The sequence below is a fragment of the Echeneis naucrates genome, chromosome 15 (assembly GCF_900963305.1).
Source record: "Echeneis naucrates chromosome 15, fEcheNa1.1, whole genome shotgun sequence".
Classification (NCBI taxonomy): Eukaryota; Metazoa; Chordata; class Actinopteri; order Carangiformes; family Echeneidae; genus Echeneis; species Echeneis naucrates.
In genome coordinates this window covers 20,677,475-20,693,555 of record NC_042525.1, presented here as the reverse complement: position 1 = coordinate 20,693,555, position 16,081 = coordinate 20,677,475, and positions in this window count along the sequence as shown.

Sequence of the window (16,081 nt, the reverse complement as noted above, 5' to 3'; positions counted from 1 at the left end):
CTGTCTTTTTAAATCATAATATAAAGAGTTTGGTCTAGACCTGCTCTATATGTAAAGTGCCTCGATGTAACTTTGTTATGATTTGGCACTATATAAATAAATCTGATTTGATTTTGATTTTGATTTGAGAGACAGCCTGTTTGCATTTTCTCTGAGACCTATGTTCTTAGCAACAGCTTATGTCGGTTTCTCGTTTCTATCGAGTATTTTTCGAAGTCTTGTAGGCTTTCTTCAGCACGCTCCTACCACGAAACGGATTATCAGCAGTTACTCGATGACCTGGTCATTTTTTTTCTGATCGGCCTCGGTTTTGCCCTGGTATAATACAAATTAATCTGCACATAAAATATATTTAGGCTTACAATAAATATAGCAACTTCTGATAAACCCATATCAATTACAGGCTTAAAATACATCTTTTGGTATATCTTTGGGCTCCACCCCTTCTGATGGATACGACTAAAGATAATGTACATGGTTGAACAGATACAGACAGGGCTACAGATAGTGGTGTATTCGCTCATCCCTGTAATTTACCATACGAGCTGGTTAACAATGTCTTTACAGGGCTTCTTTTCTTCTGACTGTGCTGCACAAGAAGTTTGTCACATCAAACAACATCAGATAAATGTTAAAATGTCAAAGCATGGTTCCCTCTGTGCTTTTTACTGTCAGCTCTTGTTCATTATCGTAAAAATTAAAAACTATACAATAAGTTTAAAATTAGACCTACATATATTACATGTTCAGTAAATGATAATCAGCTGCATGCTAAAAGTCAGCTGAAAACGTGTTTATTTACAGTATCCCGAATATCACAAAGAGGAAGACAAACAGGAATCTCACATCCTTTGCATTCAGAGGAAATCAAACAGGGCAAATCAGTCAAGGAAGTGGTCACATTATATGGGAATAGTAACAAAATAAAGAATGATAAATAATCTTTTTCACTTTGTGCATTTGATTGATTAATTATGTATTCATATTTTAGACATTATATACAACCCTCCCTGTGCACTGGGAGGGTTGTAACACTGGAATGACTGTAATTTACAATGTTGAAGAGAGGGTGGAGTTTTGAATCTGCTGGCCATGGGCAGGAATAATTATTTGTGACACTGTGGTGGATCTTGGTGTGATAGGTCTATGCTTGAAGTTGATCATATAATTGACCAGCGCATCATGGAGTGAGTGGGAAACATATTTTGAATTCAAGAAACAAGACAAAAGCAATCTTGCAAATGAAGACTACTTTGCAGGTAACAACAGCTTCACTTTTCATGATTATGTTTATTTAATTAAATAAACAACAAATTGATTTGAACAATTCAACACTATTTATACACACAACATAACACAAGTCACAGCTTTTGTTAAACAATTTTAAACTAAAAAGAAAACATGATCATAGAATATGAATCTTGTCTGAAACAGAAAATAAATCAAATAGTCCTATAATCCTTTGTTTTTCATGGATGGATATATGGATGGAATTGTGAAGGAGTAAGCTGATTTATGAAATTATCTGAAGATGAGTCAACCACAAACATTAGCAGTTCCCAGCCAATTTGGCTGTCTGTTGTGTCATTGCCACCTTAAAAAAACACATGCAGGCCCACTGAGTATTGCAGTTTCCATAGCAACAGTAATCGTGATGGAGAGTGAGTTGGTTTTGGTGGGATGATTACACAGTGTCTGAGCAACAGGCAAAGAGTAACTGAACTGTGCAAGTAAAGACATAATAAAAGTGGACAGCAGAGCAAAAGAAAAAAAAAGGGTCTTCATCTTCCCTCTAATGCATACATTCATTCATTCATTCATTCATTAATGATCCCTGCCCCCTCTTCCCAGGTTGAAGGACAATGATGCTGGCTGTCTGAATCTCTCCACTCATTATCTTTCCCCCTCCCCCTCCTTCCACCACACTACAGCTGGATAAATCAGCCAGTAATAGCCTGACTCTCTGTTACAGGACAGGGATTTGAAGATTGCATCCTCACATTTGTATTTGAACATAGAAGAGGATTAACTGAAGGGCTCCATCTTGTACATAGTCAAAGACAAAAGAAGGAGAGCTGAGGTAATCCTTGACAGCGCAGTGAATGGCGTGGAGTTAATAGCGAGAGAGGGAAAGACGTCACTTGTGGATATAAGGAGGATGAAGGTTTTCTTAGGAGTTGTATCCATCATCTAACTGCTATGGAAGGGAGAGGAAAGAAGGGAGAATAGAGGCTCAATGGCAAGTAGAGCACTGTGAGAGGTAAGCTGATGGATGAAAGTCTTTAAATCCTCTTTTCTCTTAAAGAATATATGGGTCTTGTATTTGTTTGCCAGTATGTAGTAATTTTTGCATAGTTGTTGAAGCATATCATGCATATATCTATCTTTCTGATGTGATCATGAGAGGGTTGTGATTTAAAAGTCTTTGGTTGTGGCTCAAGGAAGGTCAGCCCACCTCCTATGACAATTTCAGGATATTTGGTTGAATTTATTTTGTTAATTTGAATGGTTGTGTTGAATTATGCAACAATTCATTGAATAAGCCAGAAACTGAAAATCTATGTGTGTTGTCAAATACCCTCCATCCTCGTGACTATGTGTCACTGTGGACAGACAGAAAGTTGAAGAACAATGTAGAAAACAGATTATAATACATATTTAAACATATATAATTAAACTGTAAGATTAAATGCTTAAATAGGCAGTAACCATACTGTTATCTAACTTTGGTGAAAATCAAGCTTACTCGGTGGCTGTCAGGACAGAAGTAGTGTCAATCTCGGATCTCAAAGATGGCTCCAGTGCATGCTCTCACCAGTAGATGTCAGGCATCTTCACTGACTGCGTTTGGTTAGTTTCATGATTTGAAGTTTAAAAGTGCTTTAATTAAATTCTTGTCCACGTTTTGTGGGGTAATGATCTGAGAAGGCCCTGTGGTACAGTTCAATTTCAGTTGGTAGTGACAAAGGCGTAACTCAAACTACCACACTGTTAAATATTCCAGAAAAACGATGGTAGGGTTTGAGTTAGGTTAAGACAAGGAAATAGTCACTTATCTTTATCCAGGGTCCACCTATTTGGACTATCAAGTAGTGTTGTGCAGGAGCACAGGACTTTCAAAAGTAGCTGCCTTCTGTGCTTCGGTACATATGATGTTTGATAACGGTACAAAGCGTTGAGATTATTATTTTAAATCTGATTTGACCTGGATGAGCAGGGAGGTAAGGATTAGTGTGAAAATAATGTGAGAGACAGAAGTCCAGCTGATGTGAAACTTCTCAGTTCATGTTATTCTTTGCGTGGCGTCTTTGAGGTGATCAAATGTTAAGCAATCACTAATTTCTACTTCTTGGGCGAAAGGTTTTCCATGGCAGAAGCCAGGCATCCAGTGCTGAAGGTGAACGAACAGAGGGGAACTGTTTCCTTGGAATCGGCTCTCTCTGGTCAGTCCTGCTTTGACACATCCAAGAGCTTTACATTGACAGTGGAACCCTCCAAACTGCCTGGAAGACCAGGTCACACCTGCCAGGACTGGAAAAAAGACTTAATTAAGATCTGTACCAAACCTCTTCCTACGAAAGAGACTAGCTGCAGTGGTCTGAGGGCCAGAAGTGAGCGTGGTGAACAGAAAATAAGCCCATGTAAACATTATGCACACCCAGGGTCATCAAGATGCCCTTACAGTCTGGCTGAGACATATACACATTCATGTCACCACGAAGTAGTTTTGAATGCAACCAATGATAGTCTGTATGTTGCCAGGACAGTACAGAGTATTATGCCAGCCTCTCTGACTGTTCACAGCAGTCACTCAGACACATTACCTCTTATTATAGAAGTATTGCCCACTAAGGCTCTAACGAGTGAAACTTGTGAACTTGCTCTCAGTGGAGAAAAAAAGAATATTCACAAACTTGAAAGTCAATCCACAGCAGCCTACAAGCAACGAATGCAGCTGAAGCAGTCCAACATTGTCACTACTGTTTGCAGAGGACTCAGCAGTGGAGAAAGTGTTGTACGACAGCCTCAGAACACTCATGTTTGTGTCTCATCCCAGAGGGCAACAATGAAATCGGAGGGTGGTGAAGAAAGGGGTAATTATCTCTCTGAATGTAACAACACACTCTATTACAACTCTTACATCTGTCATTCCAATTTTGAAGACACATTTTCAGCCTACTGCCATCCTCAGCCCATCCCTGCCCCCTCACCACTGCTGCCACGCCAGGCAGATGTAGCGCAAATGGCACTTCCTTCAGTGAGGAACCATTTTACCCTGCCTCGCCTCATCTCCTCTGTCAGTGAGACAGGCCTAGATGCCAAGCACCTGTTGCGGTGCTGCAACCTCGGCTGTTCTTGGGCCAGCTCACTGCCTCTTGGGAGTCAGCCACAATTCCAAAAACACTTCAGTGGGGAGGGATGCTGCAGTAGTCCTATGGGCTGTGCTAGATCGCCTACCCAGGACATTGGGACAATGACAGAACATGGAGTTGTGAAGGATGTTGGGGTGCAGACAGCAGAGACTTTTACACCTCATGTATTCCCCCAGATCTGTCTAGCAGAGCAGAACAGGCCTGATACCTCTGCTAACCAGACACCTTTAATGATAAGCACTGACAGTGATGGAGGCAAGAAAAGCAAGAAACCAGGTGGTGCTCCCAAGTCTCCAGTGAAAGAAGTGAAGTGGGATGCCGAAGGGATGACATGGGAAATATATGGGGCCTCTGTCGACCCTGAGGAGCTGGGTCTCGCTATCCAGAGACACCTAGAGCTGCAGATCAAGGAGACAGCATGCCATGCAGGCAAATTGTCACGTCAGAATACTAATACCTCTAAACAGAGCGTGAATACCAGCTGTCAGAGGAAGACAAGCAGGATGATGGACTCCATCCGAACCTGCTGCACTCACACCACCACAGCTGTTGATTAACAGAGAGGACAGTACCTGAACACTGTGTTCAGTAGACAGTATGGCCACTCATGGCCTCAAATATCGCCCATCAGATCAGGATGGCCAGAGAAGATGTGCTTACTCACGTACATAGTCAGAAAAGAAAAGAAAACTGAGCTAAAATAACAACTGATTGACAGTCCATCAATTGCTGCCTGTGTTTCAATAATTTAAGCATTGGAAATATGAGTCTTGCATATGTGTACTCAAAAGTGGTACATGTCAGTGGACTCCCAACAGAGGAATCACCGGCAATTTGCTAGTTAACTCTCATCGCTCTTACCCCAGCCAACAGCCAGCCCCTCTCTCAAAGTCACAATAACTGAACATTATAAGACAAGTAAAAGCAATGATTTGTTTACATTATCTAATGCCATTTAGTAGGAGTTCCTTTCTTTAGACATCTGTTATTGATTGAGAGATAGACATATTTTGGTCCTTACATGTGATTATATTTCAGAAATATTATTTAATGCCCTGAAGGCAAAGATATATCTCCCTTTACTTTATATATCGCATAGATCTTATAGTGAGATTTTCCTTCATTTTGAAGATAGTGATTAAAATGATATGTGGTAATATAATATTATTCTTCACTCTATAAATATACACAGATAGGAACAACACATTTTTTTGTAAAGTTTTAACTTTCAAAACTTTTCAAAGACTTTTCCCAGATCTTCTTTTGGACATGTACTGCCTGAATTTTTGTGTGAAGAGAACGTACAAAGATGGTTGGAGAAAGTGCACCAACTATGTAACATGGTAACACCAAAGTAGAATTAATCCTTAAACATATCCTCATGAGTTCTAAGCAAAGTGATTACACTTCATATGATACATTAAAAATAAACAAAAATAAAAAATAAACCTTACCCAATATGATGAAACCTACTTCTTCTCTTCTTTAATTATTATTACTATTTTTTTTTTTTTTTTTACCTTAAGTAAACTATAGCATTAAGTTGAGGGTGGAGTAATATTGGCTATGCTGATTATTTAATATGTTAATATGCTCAATCAAACTTCAGGAAATGTCTAAACTATAAATTAAAAATATTCATATTTATGTTATCACAAAATATATGCAGATGATATGAGAGCACCTGATTTGGTTAAATAACTACAAAATGTAGTTTAACAGTTACATGTGTGGATACAATCAGTGACTTAGACTTGATGCAAAGTGCATAAAGTCACCTGAAGGGTGAAAATAAATAATACATGGGATACATTTTTAGATATATTTTTGTTAATCTTGCTCATAATACATGAAATCAACACACTAACATTTCATTTTTTTTTCACATCTGTTTTTTTTAATTGCACAATTCTCATCATGCATTGCCAACTTTACTTGTTTTTGAAGTTAATGTCATTTATATATTTACTCATTACATAATGATTCGTTTTACATCATTTTATCTTCATCTTATCAAATAGTTATTTAATAGTAAGTAATAGTGAAATTTGTCATTTCTAAGACAGTTAGATGTGTTCCATAGGTGATAATGTGAGATAGAAATCTATATGAATAACTAGGGTTTGAAACAAAGGTTCTTCAAAATAATTAATAGGTTGTTTTTTAAAATGCTGAACTGCATGGCTGTAGCAAAGTAGTTTCATACTTGTAAGAAATGTAGATGTGCATATATTTCGCACCTAAACAACACAGTACTATTTGTAGGTTAACATAATCCATTTTTCCTGGAAATATGTAAATGCAATTGTACAATGTCAGCAGTGGATATTTTAGATACAGCTAAAGTTTCTATTCTATAATGTTGAAAACAGTCTAAATCAAAAACATGCAGTTTCATGTTGGCCAAATAACACTTAAATATAACCTGTCTTGTTACTAAGAGAGGATGGGGGTTCCCTATGGTAAATAAAAATTGAAAGCAACAGGCCTGATTCTATTATTATTGCTTTTCACTCAGTCTATTTACAATTGTTTCAGCATGCATTAGGAAGATTAATTATTTATTCTGCTATGGATATTATAATATTGTGCTTATGGTATTATTCTTGTTTCGGTATGTTGATTGACAATGGTATATCACTGCTGACTCTGAAACTAAATTTGCTGTGTTCCATGTAAGAAGAGGATACTATTTCTGGTCTACTGACAAGTGCCACTTTTCACTCGAAACTAATGTTGAAAACTATTCATTCATTTCATACAAAAGCTGCTTCTTATGACAAATAATATGATTCTTGAAGCCAAACATGAGCTTAGGCCTCAGCTCTGGTCGGCTGGCATACCAAGTGGGAAACAGACAAAGCTTGACAATTATCATATTCCAACAGACGTTTTATCAAAAGGTTTTTTGAGCATATGCTAGCGGAGAAGCATGTCATTATTTTAAATGTGAATGCAACTGTATTAAAATTAGACCGTCCTGTTGCATCATCTTCATGAAAAACTTAAACCATATCATGCTACAGCAGAGGTGTCCAAATCCGGTCCTGGAGGGCCACTGTCCTGCATGTTTTGGATGTTTCCTGCTCCAACACACCTGATTCAAATGAGTGGCTCCTCATCAGACCTCAGCAGAGCGTGATGATGAGCTGATCATTTGAGTGAGGTGTGTTGGAGCAGGAAACATCTAAAACTTGCAGGACAGTGGCCCTCCAGGACCGGATTTGGACACCTCTGTAGCAGCTACGGTGTTGATTTAACTTGTCGGCGTGTATTGAGAGGTCAAAAGAACATTGGAGCCTGTGCTATACTATAATACAATTTAGTTTTGCTATCCTTGAGTACATTATTTTACAGTTTTTGGCCTCCTTTACATCAGGTGGTTATAGAGATTTCATTCAGGAAAAACAACACAAATCCTAATAAACAATGGTATATTAATTTGTGTGATCTTTGAATGAATAAACTCTAAGTCTTGCCACATCTAGAAATACTCGGATGATACTGCTACTGTGGGTGGTGTGGATAGGAATCTGAATACAGATCTGATAAAAGCCCTAAGTGACTGGAGTCATAAAAACTGCCTCCCTAATGACAAAAAAAATTATAATGAATTTCCAAAAGTCCAAGATCGCTCTTCAGCTGGTGAACAATTGTGGAGTGGACAGCGAGGTGACGTCAACCTACAAATATCTGGAAGTACACTTCAACAAGTTCGTCTGGTCCCCATACACACATACACACTACAGGAAGAGGCAGAGCGACCTCTAATTCTTAAGGAGGATCAGATCCTTTGAAGTCGATATAAAGGTGCTGCTGTTTAATCACTCCATGGTGGCAAGTATACTGTTTTATGCTACAGTCTACTGGGTAGACAACACAAAGCAAAAGGATGCAAGGCAGCAGGACAAACTGGTGGAAAGAGCTTGCTCTGTGACTGGAACCAGATTAGTCTCACTGGGGGCTGTGATAAAGTGATGCACACAGAGGAAGGCAGAAACCATGTTAAAATGCTCTAATACTCTACCATCCACTAAATATTAGAAGATAAATTACTACACAGCACAATTTCCCTGCAGGGGTTAATAGTAGAAAAAGTATTGTTGATTCTGATTCTGATTTTAAAAAAGCCCTCTGGTCTCATTGGCCAACTGTTAATCATAATAGCATGCTGACAGTGGACTGTGCTGCAGCTGGGTGAAAATTGAACTTTACCAATTAGCATTTACACTCAAATTTTGTCATTTGGCACTTTTATCCAAAGTGAGGGAGAACTTGAAAGCTCGAAGAAAGTGCTTTAATATTTTCTGTTATGAGAAACTATTACTTATCCACCAGTTTTGATTAATGTCAGCTAGATGACAAAAAGCAAGATTTTTTCCCGTCCTTTCGTTTTCTATATATAGTTTTTACTGGAGAAAGTGTGATCAGTGGATGTTAGACAAAAGTCCCACTCCACCATTTATAAAGCCAAAAGAAAAGTGAAATTTTAAATGTGGTCTTGTATAAAAGCCATGTTGTGAGATTTACACAAAATTTTAAAATTAGTTGACACTGTACTTATCTTTGGCATCCATTCACAATGTCATTATTTCTGAAAACTGCATCAACACGTATATGGAATGAAGAAATAATGTATTTAAAATTCAAAATGAGTAAGATAACCACACAAGGTAATTGTTAATAATTCTCATAATATGTATGTTCATTCATTCATTCGTCTTCTACCAATTATCCATTTCCAGGTGGTGCTGGAGTCAATCCCAACTCACACTGGGCAAGGTCGTTGTACACCCTGGATGGGTTGCCAGTCATTCGCAGGCCCTGAGATGTATGTATTAATGATAACAATAATTGTTTCTTTCTTACTTAAAATCTATTCTCTATTGTCAGTTGGTTTGTAAGTAAGCACATATGTGAGTAGATACAGGAGACCATTGCTGATTTCTATTATTCCTTCTTCATGATTATCTGTATTTCTTGTTACTTTTTTAACATATATTTACAATTTTTTATTTTCCAGAAAACAAAACAGACAATAGACAATAACAACAACATAATCTAAAAGACATCCTGAGCAACATATATTATAATGTAATAACATACCTACATGAATTAAAAGACACATTTTCATTGACTGATATCTAGCAGCTATCTAACCCTTTTTATTCCAACGTGCATAATTAATACTTACAAATAGATTATTTGCTCATATCCAAAGATTTAGTGGAAAATGTGTTAGACTCACAGATCCAAAGTATTATTATATATGTCCATGCATCAACATCAGTCACTTTTATCCCTTTGGTAAACCGACAAAAAACAAAACAATGGAGATTTAATAATTCACTTTTGAAAGATGGATCTGGACCCTCACCCCAAATAGTGCGGGAAGCCTTCAAAGCCACGTGCAGAGGGTGGATTATAAATTACTCCACCACAAAAAAGAAAAATGTATTTAAATTTTAAAAAGGACTCTAATGACTGATTTTAAGATTTTAGAAACCCAACATATGCCAAAAAAAATGAAAAAAATTTATAGATTGAGGAAGTCACTATTGCTGATGAGATCTGATCTGCAAGTAATTTTACATGAAGAAACATCATTTGCTTTGTTTCAGCTGCGCAAGAAATATTTTGAAGCTGGAGACAAGTCTGGTAAAATGCTTGCACTTCAACTGAAACAAATGGAAAATAAACAGACTATTCCAGCAATATATAACTGTGATGGGTCTATGGTTTGTGATCTGAAACAATTTGAATCATCCTTTCAAGAGTTTTATTCTAATTCGCATAAATCTGAATGTCATGCTAATGAGGACATGAATAATTTCTTAAAGGACATACCGCTACCCATTCTTAAGATTAAAGAAAGGGAGAAATTGGAGACATGTCCCTGAAGGATCAGTGAGCTGCAAAACGCCTAATATGGGAAAGTGGGTGATGGTAGAGTCTCCAAAATCAGCTTCTCTGCCAGGTAACATCCTGGTGACTGATAGCCTGGTAAGTCTACCACCTAAGCTGCCGTGCTGCATTCCAGTCATACTCAAAAGTAAAAGAGTCTCCAAAAGCTGTGATAGCAGAGATACTGTAAAAAGCATTCAATGTGTCAAGATCCCCAACTCACATCCCCCCACAAAATCTTGCCATAAACCAAATCTCCCCTGTTCTTCCTCAACGACTTCATTGTCATCTCCTCGACATTGGAGGAGGATGAGGAAAGGTTGATGCCCATGCTCAACCAATTGAAAGAGTTTGGCTTGAAGCTGTTGCCATCTAAGTGCAGGTTCTTCCAAACCTCTGTGAAGTACCTCGGCCACATTGTTTCTGAAAAGACTATTCAAAGATTGTGAAGCCACTCAACGAGCTCTCTGCTGGCTATCCACTGCTGAGAAAGTGCAGTGAAGTCACAGTGAACCCTGAAAAATACCACAAACCGAAAGACATTTTCGGCGACAGATGGACGGCTGCTTGCCAGAAAGCATTTGACACCATAATCGAGAAGCTAACAACTGGCCCCATCCTTGGGTTTGCTGACCCCTGTCAGGACTGGGGGGGCAGAACGCGGTGAGCGTGTTGCGGGTAGGACCCAGATGCAGGAGCCGGAAACCAGGTAGGTGGAAAAAAGGACTTTACTCAAGGAGCAAAAAAATCTACAGGGCATGGGCAAGACAACTAGGCAGGGCGTGGACAAGGCATGGACAAGGCCACAACACGGAGACCGGACAATGACAACGGCAATGACAGCGACAATGGCAATGACAGCGACAATGGCAATGACAGCGACAGCGACAATGATCCAACAAGGACAAGACTGAAAACAGGACTTAAATACACAGTGGTAAACAAGACACAGGTGATCCACATCAGGGGAGGGAAGACAATCAACATGGGACACAACCAGGAAGTAACATAACCGGGAACACGAAGGGACCAGGACTACAAAATAAAACAGAAAGTGACATGGACAGAACACTAACCCCAGCTTTAACCCAAAACCTGACAACCCCAAGCTCTCCTACATTTTACATACAGATGCGAGCACCTTAGGCCTCGGTGCTGCCCTCTACCAGGAGCAACAGGGACAGAAGCGAGTTGTTGCTTATGCAAGTTGAGGCCTGTCTTAATGTGAATCCTGCGCACAAATTAGAATTCCTTGCCATTAAGTGGGCAGCAACGGAGAAATTCCAGGATTACCTGTATGGGAACACATTCCTTGCAGTCACCAACAGCACCCCATTAACATACATTATTACCTGACAATCTGACATTGAGGAATACCACTATCATGGTCACAGAAACCTAAAAGTGGAAACCTTACCTTACCTGAACTTTGACCTTATATATGTTGTGTTTTTTTTTTTTTTGTAATGCCACCAAAAGCATTTTGCCTCGTATCATTAGACCAATCCAATTCAAATCAAATCAAATCAAATCAGATTTATTTGTATAGCGCCAAATCATAACAAAGTTACATCAAGGCACTTTACATATAGAGCAGGTCTAGACCAAACTCTTTATAAATTTATTTAAAGAGACCCAACAGATCCCCCGATGAGCAAGCACTTGGCAACAGTGGCAAGGAAAAACTTCCTTTAAGAGGTAGAAACCTCGAGCAGAACCAGGCTCAGGGGGGGCGGCCATCTGCCTCGACCGGTTGGGTTGAGAGTGGGAGAGAGAGAGAGAGAGAGGCATTGGAGGGGGGGGGGGTGTAGGCAGGAACATGTTGCTGCATGAAGTTCATGGAGTTGAGCTGTAGTTGAGAATTCATGAAATATGGGACCAGCAGGTGTTGCAGGAACATGGGATGGAGATGAGTCACCACCTGCAGGATGAGGACAGAGAGAGAGAGGAGAGGAACTGGGAGAGACAGAGACTTTGGCAGAACATGGTTAGTAAATGCAGTATGAATGCATAGAACTGGGTGAAACTGTGCTTTTTAAGAAGGATGGTTCTTATCAACGTATGCAAGGGGGGAGGAAAGGAGAGCGAGCGAGAGGGAGGGAGAGAGAAAGAGGGAGAGGGGGAGAGAGAGAGAAGCTCAGTCCTTCCCCCAGCAGCCTAGGCCTATAGCAGCATAGCTAAAGAGTAGAGGACTTTAACTTTTTTAACTATAAGCTCTGTCATACAGGAAAGTTTTAAGCCTGGTCTTGAAAATTACTAGAGTCCCCCCCCCAGACCGATACTGGAAGTTGGTTCCATAGAAGAGGAGCCTGATAACTGAACGATCTGCCTCCAGATTTACTCTTGCAGACTCTAGGAACCACAAGTAAACCTCCATCTAGAGAGCGGAGTGGCCTGCTAGGACAGTAAGGAACTATGAGCTCTCTGAGATATGATGGAGCTTGGCCATGAAGAGCTTTATATGTTAAAAGAAGGATTTTGAATTCTACTCTATATTTTACTGGCAGCCAATGAAGAGCAGCTAACAGGAGAGATATGATCTCTTTTCCTAGTTCCTGTTAATATTCGTGCAGCAGCATTCTGAATCAACTGAAGGCCTTTCAGAGATTTGTTTGGACATCCAGATAGTAATGAGTTACAGTAGTCCAGCCTAGAAGTTACAAATGCATGGACTAGTTTTTCTGCATCATCCTGAGAAAGGATGTTTCTGATTTTCCAAATGTTTCTCAGGTGGAAGAAAGCTGTCTGACTAACTTGTTTTATGTGAGGGACAAAGGACATGTCCTGGTCAAAAATTACTCCAAGGTTTCTTACAGTGGAGCTGGAAGCCAAAGTGATGCCGTCCAGACTGATGAGATGATTAGATAGGGTCTCTTTAAATAAATTTATAAAGAGTTAGGTCTAGACCTGCTCTATATATCATAAGTGCCTTGATGTAACTTTGTTGTGATTTGGCGCTATACAAATAAATCTGATTTGATTACAACAGCCGCTACAGGCTGATCGCGGGAATGGAGTCAGATAACATGAAGAGGAAGTGTGCAACCCGGAGAAGACTACACTCACAAACCTCATTTCCTTTGTGTAACCATAACATCGGCTGGATCAGTGAAAGATAGAGCATCAGACTTCATGAAGTGATGCTGGAGTTGTCTGCTGGTCAGGGAAACATAGTCTGGTCCAGAGCTCTGTAAGCGATCTCTTTTTAAAGTATATTTTACTGTTAGTGTTCAAATAAAATATATGAAATAGATTTGGACGTTTCCTGCAGCCTTCATCAAACGAATGCGCGAGTTCACGGCGCGGGCCGAGGCACGGTTGTATATTTTATTTTAGCTGAATTAATGTGTTAAAGTGTGGGTTTACACTATTAGCTTTGGGTTATATGTACAGGATTATTTGCATGTTTTTGTTTTGGTCTGCTTGTGGAATTTAGTTTCCAATTAATCAGCTAAGTTGACAGACTTGTTATATGCAATTAGGTAAATGTTTGAGTTTACCTTCTTTTCTTTAGCCTTATTTCATTTTTTTTGTTCACATTTGAGTTATTCTAATTGAGCAGTTATTGGTTGCTTTATTTTAAGTTTAAGCTTGTGACCCGCCTATAACTATAATTTTTGTTAGATTTTCATTTTATTGCAACCCTACTAATTTCTTTTATGCTCCCCCTTTCAGTTGCTGCAGGCCGGTGGTGGTGGTGGTGGTGGTGGCGGCGGCATCACCCTTCTGTCTTGTCTGCTGTGTTCCTGGGAGTGGGTTACTTCAGAGTGTGTCTGCCACATGTGCCCAGTTGATCCAGTGGATCTTGGTGGATCCTCCCCCTGCACTAGCTTGCCCACCAACTAGGCCTCAGCCCTGATAAGGTTTTCCCCTCCCTGTGTGAAGTTTAATCACTGTTTTTATATTTTGCAAAATTGTTATTAAATAAAGTGTATTTTTTGTTATTAAATAAAGTGTATTTTTATCACTTGGAAACACTTCTCATGCCATTTGAGTAAACAAACCTGTGCCCTTTGAAGTAATTCTTAGGGTGGCGTTGTTGACTCCTTGCCACAAAAGTTGTGAATGTAAGGACGGATTAGGTTGTGTACGTAGATGATGGACTGTGCCATGAAACAGTACTGCTCAAAAAGATAATTGTCTGGAAATGCTAGAACATCCATCCGCGGTCTGATAACCATCTCCAAACGAATATTTAATTCTCTACGCAGTAATGCTGCACCTTCATCCATGGGATCATTATCGAAAGGACATGCCATGTTAGTGAAAACCGTTTCCTAGTGGACTTCTGTTATAGGCCTATGGATTTTTTAAATATTTTTGTATGTTTTTTTTTTTTTTTTTTTTTAAATAACAGATGGCAGAACTACACTACACCAAAACTCACCTGCTGACAGAATGAATGAGGAAATAAAATACCATGTGCGGCTGAAAGAGGGCAGTCAGAGAGATACTTGAGGTTTGAGAAAAACCAGAGGGGTATACTACGAAGGAAGCTCAACAGAGCCGGGCTTTCTTTTGTTGAGCTGGCTCAACAAAGCCAAAAGTTCCAACCAGAGATAACGAGTATCACGACGACGGTTATCAATTTGATTTGTCAATCCAGGCTTGCCTCATCAGTCTCTGCGTCATCACATAAAAAGTGCCGTTTAGGCATCATTTGATGCTATTTCTGCAGAAAAATGGTACGATTACGTGCCGCATATTTCAGCAAAGAGGAGCAGATTATGATAATGGAGAGCTAAGAAGAGTTCAAACCACCAACAGCTAAAAACCACCCTGTTGGGGTAGGGCTGGCAAGAGAGGAAGCCTGGCAAAATATTGCAGATCGTGTAAATGCGTACGTTAATAAAGCCGATATATTCTCTGACATTATCTCACAATGAAGGATAAATGGAAATCACTTAGATTAGGGCAAAATCAAAGTGAAATTCATTTGTCTAGCAATTCTAAGCAATTTTCTAATTGGTCTTCTATTAGTTGTAGTGCAAAACGGGCCAAACGGTCTTGGCAGCAAATCTGGACCAAGCACAAGAAGATCATCCAAAGTGGTATGTATTCATCATTCTTTCAGTGTAATGTGGATGATACACTGCGTAACATATTAAGTGTTAAAATTATTCAAGAGTCTTAAAAAGTCATTATGAACAAGCATAACAAAAAATTTGAACACTCAACACACAAAATTTTTAAATAACTTAATATAGCATAGAACACTTAATGAGAGGTAGTGTGGCAATAAAGTGCAGCTGAGAGCAAGTTCTGTGTGCAATATTCTTGCTACTGAGGACTGGTGATCTTTTCATGTCAGGAGGGTGTGTGGTTTCTGTCAGGGGATGGGATGTGAGTGTTTCGTTGCTCTGGGGAAGAAGCTGTCCCTGAGTCTTTTTGTTTTTATTGTAATGTTCCTGTATGGCTTTCCTGATGGAAGCGGTAGAAACAATGCATTGCCTGGGTGTGTGGGGTCTGTGGCAATGCGTCTGGCCCTCTTCTGGACTCGGGCAGTGTAAACTAAGTCCAGATCTGGTAGACGGCAGCCCACAATCCCCTGTGCTGTTCTTACCACCTGGGTCTTTCCTGTCCTGTGCTGTGCAGCTGCCATACCACACTGTCACACTGAGACACAGGATCTGAACCAAAGAAGTAAAAAAAATGGGAGGAGAAAGACTGGAGGGGGCCTGCTCCAGCAGATTACACAGCCTCAGAGGAGCTGGCCCTTGCAAACAATGAAGGGTCATCATGGAGGGGATACAAGGGGGTATTCAATCAGACCCTGGTGCTGGCAGTTTTTGTCCAGGGTATGT